Here is a 24,243-nt window from a genome sequence, read left to right as displayed (position 1 = left end):
ATTTTTTCAGTCTCTAATTTTCTGCATAATTTCCATTCACATGCATGCATTAATTACAGTTAAATCTACAAATATTAAAGTTTAATAAAATTGTAATAGTGTAGAATATCATATTTTTAATATAATATTATCATATTTGTTGTGATGAATTGTCTAGTGGAATATCCATGGGTATTTACAGATCATTTGGTATCAGAGCATGTTTCTTTGATTATTTTGTGGAGATTGCAGGGATGGATCAGCGGAGCCAAAAACCGTAAAACCCTAATTATGGTTGATGAATTTGTAAATGAACCTCGTGATCTTGCATAGGTGAGGTTTACGCAGTTGGAACAACAAGTCGCAAATATCAATCGAAATGTAAGCCTCCTCATGGTGGCCTTGAATAGAAAGCTGGGGTTATTTGGAGAATATGGGGGTTCGAATGTAGAGGAAAAACCTAAACGAGGATCAGAAAATCAGGAGAAACGAAGAACCAATCAAAGAAAGAATCTAGAAAAGATCAAACCGGTTCGAGTGCTATCAATCAGTCCTTGTTTATAATGGTATCAAAATTCGATATCAAGCCATACCATGGCAAGATCGATGCTCTAAAATTGAACCACTAGTTGTAGCAACTGGAATTTTATTTTGGTTTGCATTAGATTGAGGAAGGAAAAAATATCTCATTTGCGCAGCTGAAATTAGAGGGCCATGCACTAACTTTGTGGGAGATCCACACGCAAACCCTGAGGTTGGAGGGAAAACCTCTAGTTACTAAGTGGGATGATTTTAAAACCCTCATTAAGTCACAGTTTTATCCCATTGGGTACATGGAGGACTAATGGATTTGGTGGCATTACTTCAGGTAAAAGTCGGGTCAAAGCATGTGGGAGTACATCACGGAATTCAGGAAGATGGTTATAATGTTTGGTATCTCTCCAAAGAACCTAGACGTACCCCTCAATTATTTGGGGGGTTTGCACCACCATCTACATGAGCAAGTGATGTTGTTCAAGCCCAAATTGATGGATGAGGCTTGTGTACAGGCACGATACCTAGAGAACATAGGCTTGAAGAGAGCGCAATCAAGTGGATTGGAGAAGAAGGAGAAACAAGAAGCTTCTAAGGAGGGGAAGAAGAATCAAAGAGGGGGAAGATAAAAGGATGGCAGCCACAGCACATGAGTGCAAAAATCCTAGAAACCACTGCAACCATTACAACATTGATGGCCATACAGAGGAAAAATGTTGGAAATTGTATCCATATATAAACCCAAAGAAAAAGAAGAAGAATCTCATGGCCATTGATTCGAGCAACCAAGTTGAAAACAACTTGCATGTAAATGAGAAGATCATTTGTACGTCATTACAGAAGGAGGTGAATCTGAGTAGCCTTCAACAACAGGAAGAGAAACAAATGACCAAACTATTCAATATAAAGATACGGGTCAAGAAGACAAAGATTGATGCTTTGTTTGACTCAGGATCGCAGGAAAATATCATTGTAGCAGAGTTGATCAAGAAGTTGGGGTTCGAAGTTCGTGATCCTCCAAACCCATATCCATTGGGATGGGTAAATAAGAATGTCAAGTTGAAGGTAAAAAAACAGTGTAAAATTAGATTTGCTATTAGTGCTAATTTTATTGATGAAGTAGAACTAGATGTGGTTGCCCTTGATGTATGTGGAGTCGTGTTTGGGAGTCCATACATGTACATGTGTGATGCAATATTCATGAGGAGAGCCAACTAGTATCGCCTCATCAAGGATGGAAAATTGTTCATCATCAACATGCACAAAGGAAAGTCAAAAGTATTGCTTGTAAGTGACAATCAAGCCAAGAAATTGATCAGTTCCAGCAAGAAGTATGTTTTATTGCTTTTAAGAGAAATTTAGTTTGAATAGGAGTCAATAAGAAGCAAGGCAACCCTAGAAGGGTGTACTAAGAAATATAAACAACAATTGAAGGAGTTGTTACAGGCATACAAGGATGTGTTCCAAGAGCCTAAAGGGTTACCACCTAAGAGAGAAGTAGAGAACATGGTCCAGCTATTGTCAGACTCCCCATTGCCAAATATTGGGTTGTACAGGTGGTCTATTATAGAAGAAAGTGAGGTGAAGAAATAGTTGCAACAGCTACTGGAATAGGGTGTCGTTCGACTAAGCACATCACCATGTGGGTCACCCATCACCATTGTGCTAAAGAAGGATGGGACTTGGCAGATGTGTATATAGTACAGGGCATTGAACAAAATGACACTCAAGAACAGACACCCCCTTCCCATGATATATGATTTGTTGGATCAATTGCAACAAGAAAATTACTTCACCAAGCTAGACTTGAAGTCTCGATATCACCAGGTTCATGTTAAAGAAGAAGATACTTGGAAAACTACCTTCAAAACTAGGCAAGGTTTGTATGAGTGGTTAGTCATGACATTTGGCCTATGTAATGCACCATCTACATTTATGATAATAATGAATGATGTATTGCGCCCTTTTATAGATTCAATCGTTATTGTCTATTTGGATGATATATTGGTTTATAGTGCTACCTGGGAGGAGCGTATGTCACATTTTATGCAGGTGCTGGAAACATTGAAGAAGAACTAGCTGCTAGCAAATCTCAAGAAGTGGGAGTTTTCATAATAGTCTTTGGTGTATCTTAGGTATGTGATAGGTGGAGGAAAATTGAACATAGATCCTTACAAGATGGAGGCCATCATGAAATGGTTAGTGCCTACTAATGTTTCTAAGGTCATTAGTTTCTTTGGGGCAGCACATTGCATGAGGAAGTTCATAGCCTCATTTTCAACGGTAGTAGCACCACTCCACACCATAATAGCAAGTGGAAAGAGTTTTCAGTGGGGAAAAGGTTATAAAAGGGCTTTCGAAGAGATAAATAATAAGATCATCCAAGCACTAGTTATGGAATTACCAAAATTGCAACGACCCTTTGAAGTGGAGACAAATCTGAGTGGCTATGTTATGGGAGTTGTCTTGATGCAGGGAGGAAGGCATGTATGCTACCATCGTAAAGTATTTCATGGGGAAGTCCTTAACTACCCTACCTATCACCAGGAGTTGTATGCCATGGTGTAAGTTGTGAAGAGGTAGAAGCACTATCTTATGGGAAAGGAGACAGTAATACACACAGATCACTAGTCATTACAGTATTTGCAGGACTAGAATAAGCTACAACAGACCAAGCATCACAAGTGGATGGGGTTTTACAGCAGTTTTATAATAGCCCTAGTAAAAATTCCATTTCATAAAAGTTAATAAAGGAAAATTAATAACCATGGTTGATGGGACACTTATTCCAAGTTGAATGTTGGGCAAGACATCCTAGTGTGGGTGTTCATTTCATTTATTATGACTAAGGAAATTGGAAAAGGAAATGGCTAAGGCTTTGGAAAGGCAAAATGGAATTTTTGGCACATTTATTTATGAAAATAATGGAAATTAGGAGAAAAGGAAGGTGAAAGGTCACATGTTGCATGTGAGGAGGAAAATTAAAGAAAATAATGGGAAATGAATAAAATAGAGGACTCATTAATAAAAAGGTTTCTGAGGATCAGTTGGTACCTTTTTGTCAGTTTAGTTTTGGAGCTCTCTCATTATTCTCTCTCTCTCTCTTTCTCACTCTTGGACACTTAGAGTTTTCTTGGAGCACTTTGGCATTGGATCAAGAAAGGAAAAGAAGGCAAGAGGAAGGAAGGAGCAAGAAAGGAAGAGCAGGATCAAGCAGCTACAACAAGATTCTTTGCAGGTATCAATTTGCATGTGTGTTTTCCTTGCTAGATTTTGCATGCATGGTATTGCATGTGGTTCTTTGTTGTTATGGCATGGGTTTTTCCAAGTGTGACAGTGTTTTTAGCCTAGCCTTTCCATTTTTAGATATCCATGGTGTGATGGGGTTCTCATGTTTTGGTTTAGCTGGATTGTCAGATGGATTTGAAGCTGAGTGAGGTGGATCTCTAAAAAACGAACGCATTGGCCTAATGACCCCTGAACCAAAATGTGGGTTGCAGTAAATCCAAGTATTGTGTGCCTCGATGGGCCTAGGAATCCTTGACTAGTTAATGGTGGGATATACAGTAAATCCTAGAGGTGGTTGCCCTTTATTAGGCCTAGGAATCCTTGCTAGTGAATGGAGGGATATACAGTAAAGCCTAGAGGGTGGAGTCTCGATTTGGGGCCTACTGATCCCTGGATCACACTGTGGATTGAAGTAAATCCTGAGAGACTAGGAGACAAGAAAATTCCTCACAGTGTAGGTGGAGAAATATGGTGGCATACATGCTTGTTTTGGCTTAGTGATCTGGTGGAGATCATGGTAAATCTTGTTATTATGTGTTTATTTTGTTGGCCTAGTGATCTGGGTTAAAGCTTGGATTCTATTGATGACGATGAGGTGGTTTAGCCTCAGGATGCCTTGATTGGTTATTTTGGTTTGAATCCCACATTCATACTTGGAATATGGAATAGGGGTGATTGGCTGAAGAGAGATTTGGCTCAGTCAATCTATGGACGGGTGGGACGTGGTAGTCCCATCCTGTGTTGGCTTTTACATTCATTAATAAGAGGTTATTTCCTTGATATATTATGTGTAAATGTATTGGTTTATGTGTGGATTCTATGGCTAATGTATCCTTGATAGTTCTGTTTTTATTATGTTGGTTACAAGCATGTATTATGAGAGTGATGATGTATGGCTCTCCTCATGTTTTGATTTGTAAATGAATGAACAATGTATCTATGACCTAATAGATGATAATACAACTAATGATATAAGGGAACAATGCTTCTTAGCAATTCTCATATAAGTATGAGACCCCTATGCTCAGATATGTTGTTTACACCTATAGATTACATATTTATGACATGTTTGATGAAATGCCTATCATGGCTAGTAGGGGTCCAGTCTAGACCTTGTCAATGTTTTTGCAAATGTATCATCATTTTGTTGTGTAAATTCATTTATGAAGGAGTCATTGAGTTCTGGGCAATGACCTGGGCTCTGGGCCTGAAAATTCTAAGAGTTCGAGGCACAAGTTTGAGGAGAAAAGTCCCTAGACGCATGCATACCCATGTTGTGGGAGTGTCTAGAGCCTCCTGGATGCATGATTGTCCATATCAAGGGAGCATTTGGGGGTTTAATGGTCTAAAACATTAGTTGGTCTTAGGGGTCGGTTGCCTGAGTGGTTGGGATGGCTCCTAGGAGTTTTGTTGCTGATGTGAAAGGTCTGTGTGGTGTGCTTTTGTCAGTTCCACTTCCTTAAGGTCACTTAGGAGGTTGAACCCATTATAATTGCCTCTCGTCGCATATTTACCATGGTTAGATGGTTACATGGGTAGATGTGGGATGAGAGTGTTACACAGTAGTATCAAAGCATGGTTCAACCCTTGGACTAGATGGGCGGCGTGTGTTGGTCATGCGTTCATGTCGGTTACATGTGTGTTAATCATCCTTGTAGTTTATATGCTTGTTTCATATGCATGGTGTCAGTCATGGTTGTAGTGATGTCACCATGTGAAATAGGATGTTGTTTTTGTGAAGTGTGTCGTCATGAGTGTATGATTGGTTACATGTTGTTTATGCTTGTGTATTTTCAGTATACATTGGTATGGTTTTTGTTGTCATGCATGAGGTCATGGTATGTGTAGTTGATATGGTCATGCATTGATGACTGGACTCTAGCTATATTGATGGTTATATGCTTATATTCTTATGTATTATATGTATATATGTTGTCATGATTATGCTATACATGTACTCTGTTGATTGGTTGATCTCGCAGATGAGATATCCTCGCCGAATTATGATATGTGTTGTTGGGAAAAGTATCTATTCAGAATGCCCCTATCCCACTCTAAGGTGTGATAGTGCCTTAGCAACAAACAAGGAAAACTACTTGAGTATTCTTCTTTATGAGATGTAAATGAGGAGAAAGGATGTAACTAACATGTGTCTTTCGCTAGTTTGTTGATCCAATCACTCCTCTCTTCAATAGCTCCCAGCTCCCTGCTCCCTTACCGACCCAGCATCACCGAATTCCTGCAAGATCACAAGAGAGAAAAACTACACGAAGATATAGATATACATTCATAAAAAGCTCAGGATCAGATTAAGCTAAACATGCAAATATAACAAAACATCATTGATACACAGCATGTAGGAGAAACTCAAATAATTTTATTGATATGATAAGAAAGTCCAAGAGGAGATACAACCAAGTGAGTCCTGATCCAGCATCTACCTCCCAACAAAGGAATCCCTTCCTCTCCTCCAACGAAGCATAAATCACCCAATGTACTAATCTCAATCTCAAACCAACAACAATTCTCTGCAAAGTACAAAATTCCAGCCTCTAGATCTCTGGGATAAGGGATCCATATATAGATGTAAGCAGAGAGGATGAGTCAGCTTATGTTTTGACTTGTGGCTTCTCTCTGTCAGTTCTTGATTCCACTTGGAGACTGAGAGCCTCTTACTCATCACTTGGTCGAATTCAGTGAGGCAAGTGTCATTGGAGAAGATTCTGGAAGTTTCCATGGTCTTTCCACCTCGTTGAATGACTCTGCCACTTGTCATTTCCCGCTCAACGCACCTGGGTAGTGCATTCAAGTGCGTTGCAACGCACCTAGCCAATGTATTTGGGTGCTTTGCAATGCAGGCAACTGGTGGAGCTTCTGAATTGATCCTGATTTGACTAGTTCTGAGTGGTTTTTGGTGGAGAACTTCTAGGAGAAGTTGTCATTGGTTGACCTTGTTCCTTTAGGAGTTGTAACAACATCTTTAGGGACTTTGGATCCCTTGGATTATGGACATTTCATGCTTATAGCTGTAAGGCACAAAAATGTCTATAACAATATGGTACGTTGGTTATTGTGATTTGGTTTAGCTGACATAGTATGCCTTGCTGAAAAGACATCAAAATGACTAGCAAGATGGTATACTAAAGAGATTCTCCCTATGAATCAGATGAGCAACGTGACGTTGCACATTCTTTTGACTTAGCAAACACATTGAGAATATTGAAGGAATAAATAAGGAGTTGTAAGGTGACCAATGACAAAATCATGCAGGCACAAGAGAAACAAGTAGAGGTTAATGCAATACTCCTTCAAAGTTTGTCAAAATTGCAACGACATGGGCCAATTCAGATCAACCATGGATAGGAGGACAAAAATAATAGGGCATATGGTAGTAGGTCTCATGGTGGTCAAAGGTCTGATAGAGATGACACAATGAGAGATGGCAGGTTGTTGGATACTCCAGATATGAGAGGTGATGGACACATGTATTATTCTAGTTTTGGTTCTAATATGCGTCATGATTGTCATCGTTATCACCCTTACAGGAGGAGTAATAGGGGATAATTTCTAGATGAATTTAAGAAAGAAAAGCCATGTACTTTTGATGGAGACTTGAAGAAACTAGAATATGCATAGGCTTGGATACTTGGGATGAAAAATTTCTTTGAGTTGCATGAGTGCACAAAAAACATGAAGGCCTAAATTGTTATCTTCAACCTGAAAGGTAAAGTAGATATCTAGTGGGAATATGAGAAGTGGGTAAGAGAAATCAGGACAGAGGACTTGAGTTGGCATGAGTTGAAGAGGCTTTTTAGGAAGAAGTACTTGCCATAAAGGTACTACGACGGTAAGGCCAAATAATTCTATGAGCTAAAGATGGGATCGATGACAGATGAAGAATACATGACTAAGTTCCTAGAGCTATTGAGGTATGTATCATATCTTAAATATGACAAGGATAAATTTCAGTGATTTGTCAGTGGTTTTCCATTAGCATTTAGAGATCAAATTGAGTATGATGAGCCTCAGTCACATGAGGAAGTTATTGGCAAATTGAAGCATTTTTATGCACAGTCAAAGCGTAAGAATGAATCTCAACAAGGGTGGAGAGGGAAAGATAAAGGTAAAGGTAAATGGTAGCCGAAAAAAACAAGGCCTCAGAATGTAGAAGAGAAAGAAAATGCGGCACTACAAAAGAATTTTAATGTAGCTAAACAGGGACATGGATCATAGCAGCAGCATAGAGGTGATGGTACTGGACAGTTGGAGTGTTGGACATGTGGTAAGGAACACCTTAAGAGAGATTGTCCACAGAATCAGGGTGGTAGGCCTCAGATATATAGTGCATAGGAGGCACAAACTATTGGGGATGTTGGTCAGAGCGTTCCTCGTATCTATGTAGTAATGGATAATAGGTAGGCATACCATCAAGAATCTACCATTGAGATGGACAATAAGCTTTGTGATCAAGTTGTTTCTATTTTGATTGACCCTAGATCTAATTATAGTTATGCTAGTCCTTACATGGTAGATAAGTGTGGTTTGAATAACGAAGTGCATGTAGAATCTTGGTTAGCAGTTGGCTACAAGTACAAAGAAAAGAGTGCATCATTGGGTAATATCTTGTGCATTTGAGTGTAATGGCATGTCTACAATAGGGCACTTCAATGTATTTCCATTGGGATCATATAGTATTTTTTTGGGCATGGACTGGCTATACCTTCATAGGACCAAGGTGGATTTTTATGACAAAGCCATTGAGTGATTGGATGACAATGAGGAACCAAGAGTCTTACAGGGAAATAAGAAAGCAGCATCAGTTAGGATGATGACAACTATGCAGGCCAAGTGTAGTCACAGGAAAGAGTGTGTGTTGTCTATAGTACATATCTCTAGTGAAACAGGTAAGGAAGTGTAGGATGCAGATGTTTTGAGCAGGTATCCAGTTCTACAATAGTTTTAGGATGTATTTCCTATAGATATTTTAGAGTTTCCACCTCACAGGGAAGTATATTTTTCTATTGAGTTGGTGCCAGGAATAGCTCCAGCATCAAAAGCACCTTATAGGATGAGCACACCTGAGTTAGTAGAGTTAAAGTTGCAGCTAAAATAGATTCTTGACAAAGGATACATTAAGCCAAGTATATCACCTTGGGGTGCACCGGTATTGTTTGTGAAGAAGAAGGATGGTACTCTCAAATTATGCATTAACTACAGGTATCTAAACAAAGTGACCATCAAGAATAGGTATCTGTTGTTGAGGATTGATGACTTGTTTGATCAGCTGAATGGAGAAGCAGTGTTCTCAAAGATTTATTTGAGATCTGGATATCATCATGTACGCATTAAAGAGGAGGACATTTACAAGAAAAATTTCTAGACCAAGTATGGGAATTATGAGTTTGTTGTAGTTCCATTTTGTTTGACTAATTCTCTAGCTACTTTTATGTGTTTGATGAATAGTGTGTTGTTTCTGTATTTGGACAAGTTTGTTATTGTCTCTATTGATGACATATTGGTATATTATAAAATGAGGAAGAGCATGTCGAGCACTTGGCAGCAATATTTAGGTTATTGAGAGAGCATCAGTTGTATGCTAAGCTCAACAAGTGCAATTTATTTCAAACTGAGGTACATTACTTGGGACATGTTGCCTCCAAGGAGGGAATTATAGTGGATCTAGAAAAGGTAAGAGTTATCATGGATTGGGAAGCTCTTAGGAATGTAGATGACGTGAGATCCTTCATGGGACTGGCAAGAATTACAGGAGGTTCATCAAGAACTTCTCACATATTGCTTATCCTCTTACATCATTGTAGAGGAAAGGTAATAAGTTTGAATGGAAAGAGGAGTGTGAGGCTAGTTTTGAGCAGCTTAAGCAGTTGTTGACATATACTCTAGTGTTAAAGATTGCAGATTTGGAAAAATAATTTGTAGTATGTATAGATGCTTGCAAGAGAGGACTTGGTGGAGTCCTTATGCATAAAGGATAGGTAGTGTGCTATGAGTAACGAAAACTAAATGAGCACAAGCAAAACTATCAGACGTGTGATCTTGACCTAGCAGCGATCATACATGCATTGAAGATGTGGAGGCATTATATTCTTGGAAGGAGGTTTTGTATTGATGAATGATCACGGTGGATTGAGGTATCTATTTGACTAGCTGAATCTGAATGTCAGGCGAGCTAGATGGTTGGCCACAATCAGTGAATTTGATTTTGAGTTTAGGTACATCAATGGAAAAGAGAATATGGTTGCAGATGCTCTTATCAGGCGAATACAGGTAAATCATATAGCAGTTATTAGCTCCTATGGGACAAACTTACGGGATCAGATATTACAGGTAGGTCAGAAGAATGGCATGTAAGAGAGCTTATGTGCAGGTTACAATAAAGTACAAGTATAGATGTAGGTAGTGGTATAGCTACGGGTGAAAGTGTACAGGATGTCGACTATTGTCTCACAGCGGATGGATTGGTCAGGTTTATAAATAGGATATATTTTCTAGACAAAAGTGAGCTCAAGAAGGTGATCTTGAGGGAGTTTCATGCAAAACCATATTCAGGTCACCTAGGCTATCAGAAGACATTGACCACAGTGAAGAAGTTTTATTATTGGCTAAATCTAAAGAAGGATGTAGAAGAGTTTCTGGCTAGGTGCTTGGATTGTCAATAGGTGAAGGTAGAGTGTAAGCATCCAGGTGGATTTTGATAGCCAATTACGATTCCATAGTGGAAATGGGAGGTCATTTCCATGGACTTTATCATAGTTTTACCGAGGAAAGTGATACATCATGATTCCATCATGGTTGTTTTGGACAATTTAACAAAGGCTGTGCACTTTATTCTAGTGAAGTATATATTCTTAGCTAACGATGTAGCACAAGTATTCATTAGAGATGTGGTTAGGTTGCACGGTGTTCCAAAGAACATTGTGTCAAACAGGGATGCGAAGTTCACTTCCAAGTTTTGGAAGGAGTTGTTAGCAGGATTAGGTATAGAGTTGGCCTTCAGTATAGCTTATCATCTGCAGACAAATGGACAGACTGAGAGGGTCAACAAGATATTGGAGGACATGTTGAGGATGTACGTGATGCATCTACAGCAAAAGTGGGAAGAGTATCTCCCACTAATACAGTTTGCTTACAACAATGGGTATCAAAAATCTTATAGGATGAGTCTGTTTGAGGCATTGTATGGGCAAAGTTGTAATACTCCCATCAGTTGGAGTGATCCAGTTAATAGGGTGTTGATTGGACTGGACATGTTTGTAGACATGGAGCAAGAAATGCAGGTAATCAAGAAGAATCTAAAGACAACTCAGGATATGCAGAAAAGTTATGCAAATCAGAATAGGTTGTTTAAGGAGTTTCGGATTGGGGAATAAGTGTACTTGTGCATCAAACCAAAGAAGAGATCCTTGCATATTGGATCATGTGCCAAGCTGGCACCCTAGTTTTGTTGACCTTTCGGGATTATTGACACGATCATACCAGTATCTTATTAACTCACACTACCTCCGAAAGTGAAAGTCCATTAAATTGTCCATGTGTCATTGCTTAAGAAGTATGATAAAGATGTTGATCATGTGATTGGCTGGTTTGTATTACAGGTGGAGCTAGATGGAGAATTACAGTCCGAGCCTTAGTTTATATTGCAGAGAAAGGTGTTCATGCTCCGAAACCGAGCAATCGAGTAGATTAAAGTGAAACAGAAGCACTTTGGTCCCAATGAAGCTACATGGGAGATGGCAAATCAGATGTGGGCTGTGTATCCTTCCTTATTCGTCGGTTGAGTGGATGTTTTAGTATATTTTTTTGGTACATGTTTTGGTGATATTCGGTATATGTAAATATGTATATGGATGTAAATATTGCCATGAGATATTTTATAAATATCCAATAAGCGGTATGGGTGTCATGTCATTATAACTGTCATGTTGTTATGTTGTCAATTTGGTCTACTTCCCAGTAGGGTGATCAATGTCAATACTGCATCGAGCTATGTTATAAATCTCCATGGGAAGTACGTTTGATTTTTAGTGGTTTTGCTAAGGTATAGGTGTGGTTGAACACCGAGGATGGTGTCCCCCAAGGGGGAGGGTTATGTAATAGCCCTAATGAAAATTCCATGTAATAAAAGTTAATAAAGGAAAAGTAATAACCATAGTTGATGAGACACTTATTACAATTTGAATGTTGGGCAAGAAATCCTAGTGTGGGTGTTCATTTGGTTTATTATGGCTAAGGAAATTGGCAAAGGTAATGGCTAAAGCTTTGGAAAGGCTATATGGAATTTTTGGCACATTTATTTATGAAAATAATGGAAATTAGGAGAAAAGGAAGGTGAAAGGTCACAGGTTGCATGTGAGGAGGAAAATGAAGGAAAATAATTGGAAATGAAGAAAATAGAGGACTCATTAATAAAAGACTTCTGAGGATCAACTGGTACCTTTTTGTTAGTTCAGTTTTGGAGCTCTCTCATTATTCTCTCTCTCTCTCTCATTCTTGGACAATTAGATTTTTCTTGGAGCACTTTGGCGTTGGATCAAGAAAGGAAAAGAAGGCAAGAGGAAGGAAGGAGCAAGCAAGGAAGACCATGATCAAGTAACTATAGTAGGATTCTTTGCAAGTATCGAATTGAATGTGTGTTTTCCTTGCTAGATTTTGCATGCATGGTATTGAATGTGGTTATTTGTTGTTATGGCATGGGTTTTTCCAAGTGTGACAGTGTTTTTAGCCTATCTTTGCAATTTTTGGATAGCCTTGGTGTGATAGGGTTCTCATGTTTTGGTTGAGATGGATTTCCAAACGAATTCGAACCTATGTGAGGTGGATCTCCGAAAGAAAGAACACACTGGCCTAGTGACCCCTGAACTAGACTGTGGGTTGCGATAAATCCAAATATTGTGTGCCGCGATGGGCCTAGGAATCCTCAATCGATTAATGGCGGGATATACGATAAAGCATAGAGGTGGTTTCCCTTGATTAGGCCTAGGAATACTTGTCAGTGAATGGATATATATATGGTAAAGCCTAGAGGGTGGAGTCTTGGTTTAGGGCATAGTGATATCTGGATCGGACTATGGATTGCGGTAAAGCCTGAGAGACTAGGAGACAAGAAAATTCCTCACAGTTTAGGTGGAGAAATATGGTGGCACCCATGTTTGTTTTGGCCTAGTGATCTAGTGGAGATCATGGTGAATCTTGTTATTATATGTTTATTGTGTTGGCCTAGTGATCTGGTGTGGATTTTGATAAAGCCTGGTTTCTATTAATGAGGGTGAGGTGGTTTAGCCTCGGGATGCCCAGGTTGGTTCTTTTGGTTTGAGTCCCACATTCATGCTTAGAATATGGCACGGAGGTGATTGGCTAAAGAGATATTTGGCTTAGCCAATCTATGGTTGGGTGGAACGTGGTAGTCCCATCTCGAGTTGGCTTTTGCATTAATTAATAAGAGGTTATTTCCTTGATATCTTATGTGTAATTGTATTGGTTTATGTGTGAATTATATGGATGATGTATCCTTCATTAAAAAGTTGTTATTATGTTGGTTATAAGAATGTATTATGACAGTGATGATGTATGGCTCTCCTCATGTTTTGATTTGTAAATGAATGAATAATGTATCTATGACCTAATAGATGATAATGCAACTAATGATATAAGGGAATACTGCTTCTTAGTGATCCTCAGATAAGTATGAGACCACTATGCTCAGATCCGTTGTTTACACCTGTAGATTACATATTTGTGACATGTTTGACGAAATGCATGTCATGTCTAATAGGGGTCCAGTCTAGACCTTGTCAATGTTTTTGCAAATGTATCATCATTTTTTTGTGTAAATTCATTTTTGAAGTCGTCATTGAGTTCTAGGCAGTGACTTAGGCTCTGGGCTTCAAAAAGTGGCACAAATCTCAGAGTTCCAAGGACAGGTTTGAGGAGGAAAGTCCCTAGGTGCATTCATACCCATGTTGTGGGAGCATCTGGAGCCTCTTGGACGCATGATTGTCCATATCAAGGGATCGTTTGGAGGTTTAATGGTCTAAAACTTTTATTGATCTCAAGGGTTGGTGACCTGAGTGGTTGGGGTGGCTTATGGGAGTTATTTTGCTGATGTAGAAGGTCTGTGTGGTGTGTTTCCATCGATTCCACTTCCTTAATGTCACCTAAGAGTTTGAATCCCATTATAGTGGCCTCTCATCACATATTTATCCTGGTTGGCTGGTTACTTGGGTAGATGTGGGATGAGGTTGTTACAAGTTTCATTTGGTGATTAAGTATAAGAAGGGAAGCACGAACAAGTTGGCTGACATGCTTTCAAGGCCATCCACATCAAAGAACACAACTTTGGGGACTCTTATGCACATGGATCCATTCACCCATGATGCATACAAAGAGGCATCTTCAAAATATGAGGAGTTTAAGGAGGTGTATCAGTAGTTGTAGATTCAGATTCATGTGCATGATGGTAATAGCATGGTTAACTACTATCTCCAGGTTGGGTTACTCTATAGATTGGATACGTTATGCATTCCTAAAGGTGAGAGATTGCAACTGATCAAAGAAGCTCACACCTCCAAGGTTGTAGGGCACTTTGGTGTAGGGAAGAAAATGGCTAACTTACAGAGGTATGTGTATTGGCCCAAGATGCAAGAGCAGGTAGCTAGGTTCATAAGAGGATGCATACTTTGTTGTACCCACAAGCCTAGTAATAGGAAACAGGGTATATATCACCCCTTACCTATACCTACTCATCCTTTGGAAATCATTTCCATAGACTTTGTGGTAGGTTTATCGATGACCAGGAAGGGACATGACTACTTATTCGTGGTAGTTGATAGGGTCAGCAAGATGTGTGTTTAGATACCCTAAAAAAATACCATCACCAAGCAAGAATCTGCAAACTTGTTATTTGGACAAGTCTGGGTGCACTTTGGGATACCAAGGAGCATCATTTTAGACAGGGATATAAGGTTTCTTAGTGCATTCCAGACTACATTGTGGGAGAATATGGACACAAAGTTGAAGAGATCTACATCATTCTGTCCACAGACAGATGGGCAGACAAAAGTAGTCAATGATACTTTGGTGCAGCTTCTAAGGGGATACAACTAGAAGAATCCAAATACTTGGGATGAAAATATGGTATATATACAACATTCTTACAATAGAGCAGTCCACACTTCTACAGGAAAGTCCCCATTTGAGACTTGTTTGAGATATTTTCCACCTTCACCTTTGGATATTGCATATGGGTAACAAGGAAGAGTGAGGGAAGATATTACAGGAGATGCTTTAAGGGCTGAAAAAATTATAGAGAAGATCAAGAAGATCAATTTACAGGTACAAGAAACACTATAGAAGTCACAACAGAAGTATAAGGCCAGGCATGATCAACATAGAATAGATAAATTGTTCAAGGTGGGAGATAGAGTATGGCTATATTTGAACAAGGATTGCAGGGGCCTGGTAAGAAAATCAAGGCTCTGAGGTATCATCCCTTTGAGATACTCTAAAAGATGGGTGATAATGTCTATCGACTCATTTTACCACCATATATGCACATTTACTTAGTTGTGAATGTAGAGAATTTGAAACTATACGAGCCTTCCATGCTAGATCAGGAAGAGGAACAGGTCATGCCTTCTGTGGAGGATTTGGCACCAGATGCTCAGGCGGAGTTGACAAAATATATAGTTTTGCAAAATAGGTCCAAAAATACAAGACAAGGGCATCATGACCTTTGGAATATTGGGTTTAAAGGACAACTTCTAGGAAAAGCTAAATGGTACACCAGAGAGAAGGTGAAGGAAAATTTTCCTCACCTTATTCAATAGAAGATTTTAGGGAGCAAAAGCCTCCAAAAATGGGGAGGTGTGATCGAGATTGGATAATTCTATTGCTTTTCATTTATCTGAATGCATTTGGAGTGGAAAAAGTGGAGGAATCATCTCACGTATCATTTTTACTGACGGGACCCAGTTTAGAGAAACAGGGTTTGAAACCTTCCAAGAGAATTTTGAGGCATAAAATGACATTTTTTGGGGTTAAAACTTTGCCACTTTCATGACGTGCCATTTCTTGTTATTTTATACACATATATCTTTCCAACTTTGCATGAAGTGTGATAATCAAAATTTGTATGCAAAAGTTATGCCACTCAAAGTTGACCTTCCTGTTTACACACCTATAATTTGGGAGGATGTCGTGTCAGCGTGAATTATTCATGGAAAAGGGGATATACACGTTTTTATGATGTAAAATACTCTAGAAGAGTCTATATTGTAATTCTAGTTAATAGTTGATGTAGTCAAAATTAACCACTAGTAAGTTATTGGGTTGTGTTATAACCAGACCACTAGGAGGAAGAGGCATTCCACTCTTTTGAGAGAATTTTGTTTCATAGATAAGCAAAGATAAATATGAGAGAAATGTGGTAGAACACATAGAGAATATATGTGCACTATAGTAGCCCACGGGTGCGCAAGCATTTCTTCTTTGCGCCTGCAGCCATATTTACAGACAAAGAAAGAGAGCGAAGTGGCCTCACCTTCCAATTGGGTTTTCTCACGAAAGGGTTTCCCAGAGAAAATATCTTGTGTATTATGAGTGTGAAAGAGCTTATTTTATCATTCTCTACTTTTATTCATAATTTCCATTTGCATGCATGCCCTAATTATAGTTAAACCTACATATCTTAAAGTTTAATAAAATTGTAATAGTGTAGAATCTCAAATTTTTTATATTATAATAAAAAAATTATATCCATTTTTTAGAGGATGTGGGGAAAAACTTTTTGAATCCAACAATGAATTCTTTGTTGTTCATGGAAGGTTGGATGTACATAAGAATATGGAGGAAACTCCAATTTGTAATTCATACTTCCAAATGAAAACATTCTAATGCAAAACACAATGCAAAGAGACTCAATTTTCTAGAATTAAGACTGAATCATAAATATAACTATGGCTCCATTATCCACTATGATTTCCCATTGCACAAGGAAAGAATAGGCTAACCAAATACTGCGCATTGGGAAAATGCAACTTACAGAACTATGTGAATGAGCACTAGGACTGCATAATGCATAGTTGAGGGAGATTGTCCTATAGGAATGCATAGTGCACAGTTCCAGGAGGCAGAGGGTGCTTGACAGTGGTTTAGGACTACACATTGTGTAGTTCCATACAATAGAAATCTGTTGTGACGAACTGCGTGGTGGAATATCCATGGAATTTTACTGATCATTTCAAAATCAAGCACTGATGATCCTATCAAAGTTGCAAATCCAATCATTCCTATATATGCAGACACTTAGTTTTTTATTAAAAACACTACAGAGGTCACTTGGATCAAGATCTACAACACATTCATGTAGGAGAAGTTTCCTGAGGACTTAGAAGTAAGAATTCCAGGATGCATAGGATCACATGCATATTCTCAGTCATGTCATGTGCAGAAGCTATTGAATGGATAATCACACATATGGATGGCTCTTACCTTGTGCTTCACAGTGACAGTGGCGGTCATATCGCCATCTATTATGGTGAGGATATGCATGCATAGTTTAAGATGTGCAAGCCCAATGAATATGAAAATGACAACTTCTAAAAGAGATGGGATACCCTCAACACAAATAATGTTATCAAATCATGGTGTCAATAACATTCCAAGTTTCACCATTGCCCATCTGCAATCTATCCAACAAAGATTCTTAGAGACATATATCAGTATTTGATAGCCATGTATTATAGGATGTTTGGGTGCAAGAATGTTGAGGTGTTCGAATAGAGTCAGATATATACGTTCAATATGGTGGTGACGTGTGGCAAATATTTTAATTGGCCAAATAATTATCATATGAATTTCAACGTCGAGTGGAGCAAGCCAAAGCATCTTTATAGGCGAACCAAGCACCATAATTTTACATGTCTGCATTTCTCCTAGATGAAATTTTTGCACGACATACGTTCCCAAAATTATATTGGAACTGGACTACTGAAGATAAGTTCCCATTTTATTTCCCTTGTAGGGTGTTATTAGAAGGAATCTTCAGAGGCACATACGATAGATTGGTCGAACACTTCTTTGTAGTCATCTTTCATATGATATTCGAGACCGATCAACTATACATGACAGATCAAGTGAAGGAGTCACCTCAAGATATTGTGAACTATTTTGCAGCTTCTGAGGGTACATACATTAGATTCTTCGGATGTCAAACAACACCTCATCTTATGCCACAATATGTGACAAACAAGTTGGTCATGCATGAAGTGGCAAATCAGTTGAACAAGGGATTGCCAGGACTTCTTCATAAGAGGAAGAAATCCCCTTGGAATAACTTTACATTGAGGGTCGGATTGTATGAATTAAAGAGTCACAAGGTGACAACAACTGAGATAAAAGAGTTGGATGGCCTACACTTCGCCACCAAATATTTTCATTCATATGATCCCAATCGAATTTTCAAGAAGCATTGTCAAAGGATTGGTCATAACATGGGGTATTCATCAATTTCCAAAGTTGAAGATTAAAAGATAAAGAACTATTACAATGCTAGAATGAAGACACATCCAGCCACGAAGACCATTTCACCCCACGATCCACCAGCTTAGGACTTGCAGGAGGAAGAGGAGGAAACAAAAACTCAAGTAAAGAAGATAGCTCCTAGAAAAAGGATTATGTATTCATGGGGTGAGAGCAGCAGAAAATGGAAGGTCAATCCTTTAAACATAGGATTTACTCAAACAAAGATGGAGAGGAAAGGAGGAGAAGAAGAAGAGGAGATCAGGAAGTAGGATAATTTTCTTAAGGAACATACATAAGAAGGAGATAGGAGACAAAAAGAAAAGGAGTAGCAAAGGAAGTCTTAGGAAGAGGAAGAAGTGCAGAGGCTGGAAGAAGAACAATTGACTCAAGAACTGGAAGAGGAATATTTTGAGGAAGAAGACACCATCCAACCCATGGATGATGATCCAGGTGCTCCAAAAGAAAAACCACTCATAGGATGTCATCTTCCATTTGGAGAGATGGGGATTACACCTCCACCGACAGATAGAGTAAGAGATGTTTGAAGTGTAATGCTTGATCAGATAAAGAAGATGATTATGTAGCAAAGACTTAGATACTTTCCAATGATCCTTAGAACCTAGTCTCAGTCACTACAGAGAAGGTGATAAACTCTAACACCAGAAGGAATCCAAGGGTGTTTATGGCGAAAAATGTTGCATTCACTACAACAGCACAGGATAACTTAGAGTACTTATTGGGTGAGAATGTCAGGTTGAGAAGAGGATTGATTGCGGTGAAGCAAGAGGTAGAAAATTTCGCAACATAGAACCAACGGTTGTCATCACAAAACTTCACTACTGTAGAACGATAGTCATCCATGCTAGAAGAGTTGGGAGCAATGGAGGATGCCATGGCTCGACTATATGATGAGATGATACTTGTACAACAGGTCATTATTCCTTTCATTGGAAAGGAAAGACAAGGTTTTTGCCAAGATAGATAGAGTTCAATTGAGACTCCACCTACAAAATTACTCTCATCTTGGAGCATAGTCGGTTATTACTATGGATATGTACAACTAACTACATAATGAGTTTGATTCTATAACATAGAAACATGGGATGCCTGCCATCGAAACTCTTGAAGAAATCAGAGGTAGGGAGGTCATTTTCTAGGAGATTAGGGATTATATTGAACAAATCAAGCAAGAAACAGAATGGGAAGGCTTGGAGGAAACCAAAGACATTATTCATCAGTATGTCTTTAAAATAATCAAAGCACACATGAAGCTTTCATGGTTGTGGAATAATGTACAATCAAGCTCCAAAAACATATTGGTGGAGGCATTGGCAGTGAAGATGCACTACAAAGGGGACTTGCCAAATTTGATCAAAGACATCACAAATGAGTCAAGAGCATGGAACACTTACATCGCAAATGAACTCCATGAAGAAGCAAATGATTTATCCATTTGATCAATTTTTATCCTTTTAGCAGTTTTGTCTTATTAGGCCATCGTCTCATTTGTAAATTGTCTTGTGTAATAAATGTTATGTAATGAAGTCAAAGGGACACATGTGGAATATGAAAAGACATGCATTGGAATGTAATGAGTCATGCTAGAATGCGAACAGTCATAGAAGTCAAAGAGTCATGGGAATCTCAAAGGTCAATGTGTTTGTTATAAATATATCCTCATAGCTCAAGCAAAGGGATTTTTGGGAGGCTTAGCCTTAGCTTCTCTTGTACTACATAGGAGATAGATTATTCTTTGGAGAAGCAAGTTGTGGCTCTGTGTTCCAGTATTGGATATAGTGTTTCATCTATGTAACAGTGTACTTAGGATCTTATACTTATAATCATAAGCTCAATGAGTCGGAATTCCTTCATACATGTATCATAGATGAAGTTGGACTATTTTGGTTATGTTTATGTATATGTTGCTTTATTCACATACTAAGTTAATGAACTATTTTTTTTCTTAGTTATGGCTATCATTGAATGAACGTTGTTATGTTCTAAACAATTTTTGCTTACTATGTAGACTAATCTATAGGTACTCAGCAAGTCTTTCTCCTCATTTATGGGTCCCCCTTTAGGTTATTACTATTATTTTTCTGACCAATGGTGTGTTTCCGTCACCAGTCGTGTAAGTCTTCTCGTACATCATACATTAGGTGTCTTACCTTGCGGTACCTTTTCCTATAGAGTCCTTCCTTTTGGTCTCTACAATGCCCCTGCTGAGGGAAGTTCTAAGTATCTTTGTTGAACTTGTTTATGACTTTGTTGAGATATACATGGATGATTTAACCCCTTATGGATGAGACTTCCAGGAACCTATTTCTAATTTGTGCAAAGTCTTAAAGCAATGCATTGAAATGAATTTTTCATTAAGTCCTTAGAAATGTGAATTTTTTATGAATACAGGGACTATCCTTAGCCATTTTATATCCAAGGAAGGAATAAAGGTTGACCCAACCAAAATTGTGATCATCAAAAGGGTCCCTATCCCTCAAAAACAAAGAGATGCCAGGAGTTTCCTTGGATTAGCTGAGTATTAGAGAATATTCATTAAAGACTTTATTAAATTGGCTTCACCCTTGTTTGGACTACTGCCTAAAGATTCAGATTTTTGTTGGACAAACAACTATCAAGAAGCCTTTGAAGTACTAAAAGACAAGATGACCATTGCACCCATCCTTAGAGGTCCCAATTGGGCATTACCTTTCCATATACACATAGATGCCTCAAATAAAATTGTAGGGGTTGCCTTAGGACAAGTGGAAGACAAATTGCCTTATGTTATCTATTTCATCAGTAAGAACCTTTCTAAAGTTGAGTTGAATTATACAGTCACTGAAAAGGAACTCTTGGTTGTGGTACATTATTTGAACAAGTTTAGGCATTATATCACTGGTTATCAAACTTTTGTTCACACTGATCATGCAATCATTAAGTATTTAATGAATAAAATTGATGTCAATGCTAGGATAACTAAATGGTTGTTATTATTGCAGCAATTTGATTTAAATATTATTGATAAACCAGGGAAAGAGAATGTGGATGTAGGTTTCTTGTCAAGACTAACCCTGCCTATAGAAAAGGAAGACATGGTAGATGATCAACTTCCAGATGAATATATATTCTCAATCTTGGTACTTTCTCCTTGGTTTTCTGATATAACCGACTACTTGGTTGTTAGGAGGTTTCCTCCTAACCAAGGAGAAAAGCAATATTGTTAGAAAGAGTGCCCCATTCACTTGGATTGGGGGAAATCCTTTTAGAATGGGGCCAAATTAGATCCTAAGGAGATGTGTGAGGGAAGAGGAGGTCATTTTCATCCTCTTAGCATGCCATGATGGACCTTGTGGGGGGCACTTTGTTTCTAAGAGGACAATCCTTCAAACTTCTACAAGTAGGTTATTATTGGCCCACTTTACATCAAGATGCAAGGAGGTACACCACCAAGTGTGATAAGTGCCAGATGATGGGTAAGCCCACACCTAAGGATGAAATGCCCTTACAACGTCAAGTGACTCTAGATCCATTTAAGAAGTGGGGCATGAATTTCATTGGGCCCATTGATCCCCCATTAGGACATAGGAAGTATATCATTGTGTGCACTAATTACCTGAAGAAATGGGTTGAAACAAAACAAAGGCACTTAAAACAGAAACTAAGAAAAAAGTGGCTAAATTTCTGAGAGAAAGCATCTTCTACAAGTTTTGTTTTTCAAGGGAGTTCGAGGGAGTTCATTACTGATCAAGGAACACATTTTAAATCAAATCTGATTGAAAATCTCATGAGGCAGCATCACATCAAGCATAGGACATCCACTGCCTATAACCCTCAAGAAAATGGACAAGTGGTCACAAACAGAGAATTGGAGAACATTCTAACCAAGGTTATTAGCATCCTTCTCTGCCTCTGATAAAAAGGAAATTTTGACACTATCTCTACACCCGAGACTTCTCCGAGGCCAAAATTAAAAATACACCCAAGTAACCCTGAGAAGGAGCACTAGGAGAAACGGGGGGAGGTTTCAACAGAAGAGAACTGATAGACACAAAAGTAATTCATCAACATCCTCTTGTGGTAGACATTTTTCTAAGACATTAGTGGATGGGCTTCTTTGAAAATTTGAAGGGGTGTGATGATGACACAACTCAGGAATTTTCCATGGCACTCAATTCTCAGGGAGAAAATAGTGCCACTATTGTTGTTATTGGACTTGCAATATCTTTAAATATTGAAATCATAAGCATAGTGACTGCCCTACCCTTTGGAGTTTGATTGAGAAAGGAGGATAAGGTAGTAGCAGTCACAGACAAGAAGAACTTATTCATCCATAGAGAAGATCATATAGAAGATAAAAGGAGTGAGGAGAGAAATCCTACCTTACCTCTGGGATGAAGTGCCCTATCATATTCTCAAATACATATCTTGTGAGGGACGGTTGAGCATTATATATGACTATAATTTTAGGTTGTTCCATGAGCTAAGATTAAAAGTATAATTACCCATTCCACAAATACTCAGTGTTCCACATTTCCTCTTGTGGTCTATCATTGAAATGAGCTATAAAGGGAGGGAAGGGAAACACCAACACATTTCTCATTGTGGCCTCATTAAGATGATTGTTACAAATGCCTTAAGTCACATAAGGAACCTTTTGTTATGGACTAATTTTGTGGACATGGATAGGGAAATTTTCATTGAAACACAAGCCATTGCATCCAAACAACAAGAGGGAACACCAACCTCTAGTAGTGGGGGTAGAGTAGAGAAGGAGGAAGTAGAAACCAAGGAAGAAGATGAGGCAATAGAAACAAAGAAAGAAGAAGCAAAAACAGAGGGAGGAAAAGAAGGGGAGAAGAAAGAAGCAGGGGAGGAGAACCTTGAGGTTCCCCCTAAACCTAAAGAGACAAGTAGGGAAGGCAAGTAAAGAATACCTTCACTAGGAAACACAGAGAAATAAGTGGTTTCCACATTGGCCACATTGGTCACACCTGTCAAGCCAAAAAGAAGGTATCCAAGGCAAGGTCCCTTATACTTTAAAACAAGGAAGATAATCAGGATAAGGCAAGGGAATCCTCAGCATCCTTCAAAAATCCCTATCACCATTGATGAGTCAACAAGAAAAAAGGGAGAAGTGGGACATAGTGAGGGAAAAATTGAAGAAGTTCTAAGGCAAAAACTAAGAAACATGTGCTACCCATGGGAAGGCCCACCACTAGATCAGTCATATTTAAGAAAATAGAGACACAAGTTTCCTTGTTACAAGAAGAAAAAGAAGAGCTACAGGGGAAACATGGGTTTCTAAAGGAGAAACAAGGGTTGCCACAGGAGAAACAGGGGCTACTACAAGAGCAATAGGAGGTGCTACAGGAAGGGGAAGCCACCCCAAAAGAAGATGAAAATGACCTACAAGAGCTCTAGGAGCCTAATCCACAATCCAGTCCACAATCCTACTACCTAAAAAATTATGGAGGTAGGAATATACCTAAGAAATTTATTATACCACTCTTATTTGAGTTGGAGAAGGAAAGGGGTAGAACACATAGATGGATGTAAATTGCAAAATCCAAAAATATAGAATATGTGGGCCTCATGGAAGAGAAAGTCAATGAAATGGGTAAGGAATTAAATGATTTGAAACTAAGGGAGTCAATCATGAGAGAGAAGCCATACATTGCAGGTAGCCATCCAAATCCTATGCCATTTTACTTGAGGAGTAGTGGCTGCAATTTCAAATAAAGACACTAACACAGTATGGGTCTTTACCTTTCCAGGACTATAGATAATTCATCAAGTTTTTGAAAAAGGCAAGTATTGAGGATAGGGCAAAACTAGTTGAGTTTTACATGCATAATATGATCCTAACATATATCAATTTCTGGGACCCCAACTCAATATTTGGAA

This window comes from Pinus tabuliformis, chromosome 7 (genome assembly GCF_031772625.1).
Source record: "Pinus tabuliformis cultivar Carrire ecotype Pingquan chromosome 7, CPIR1, whole genome shotgun sequence".
Taxonomy (NCBI): domain Eukaryota; kingdom Viridiplantae; phylum Streptophyta; class Pinopsida; order Pinales; family Pinaceae; genus Pinus; species Pinus tabuliformis.
Note: the sequence above shows the minus strand (reverse complement) of the source record.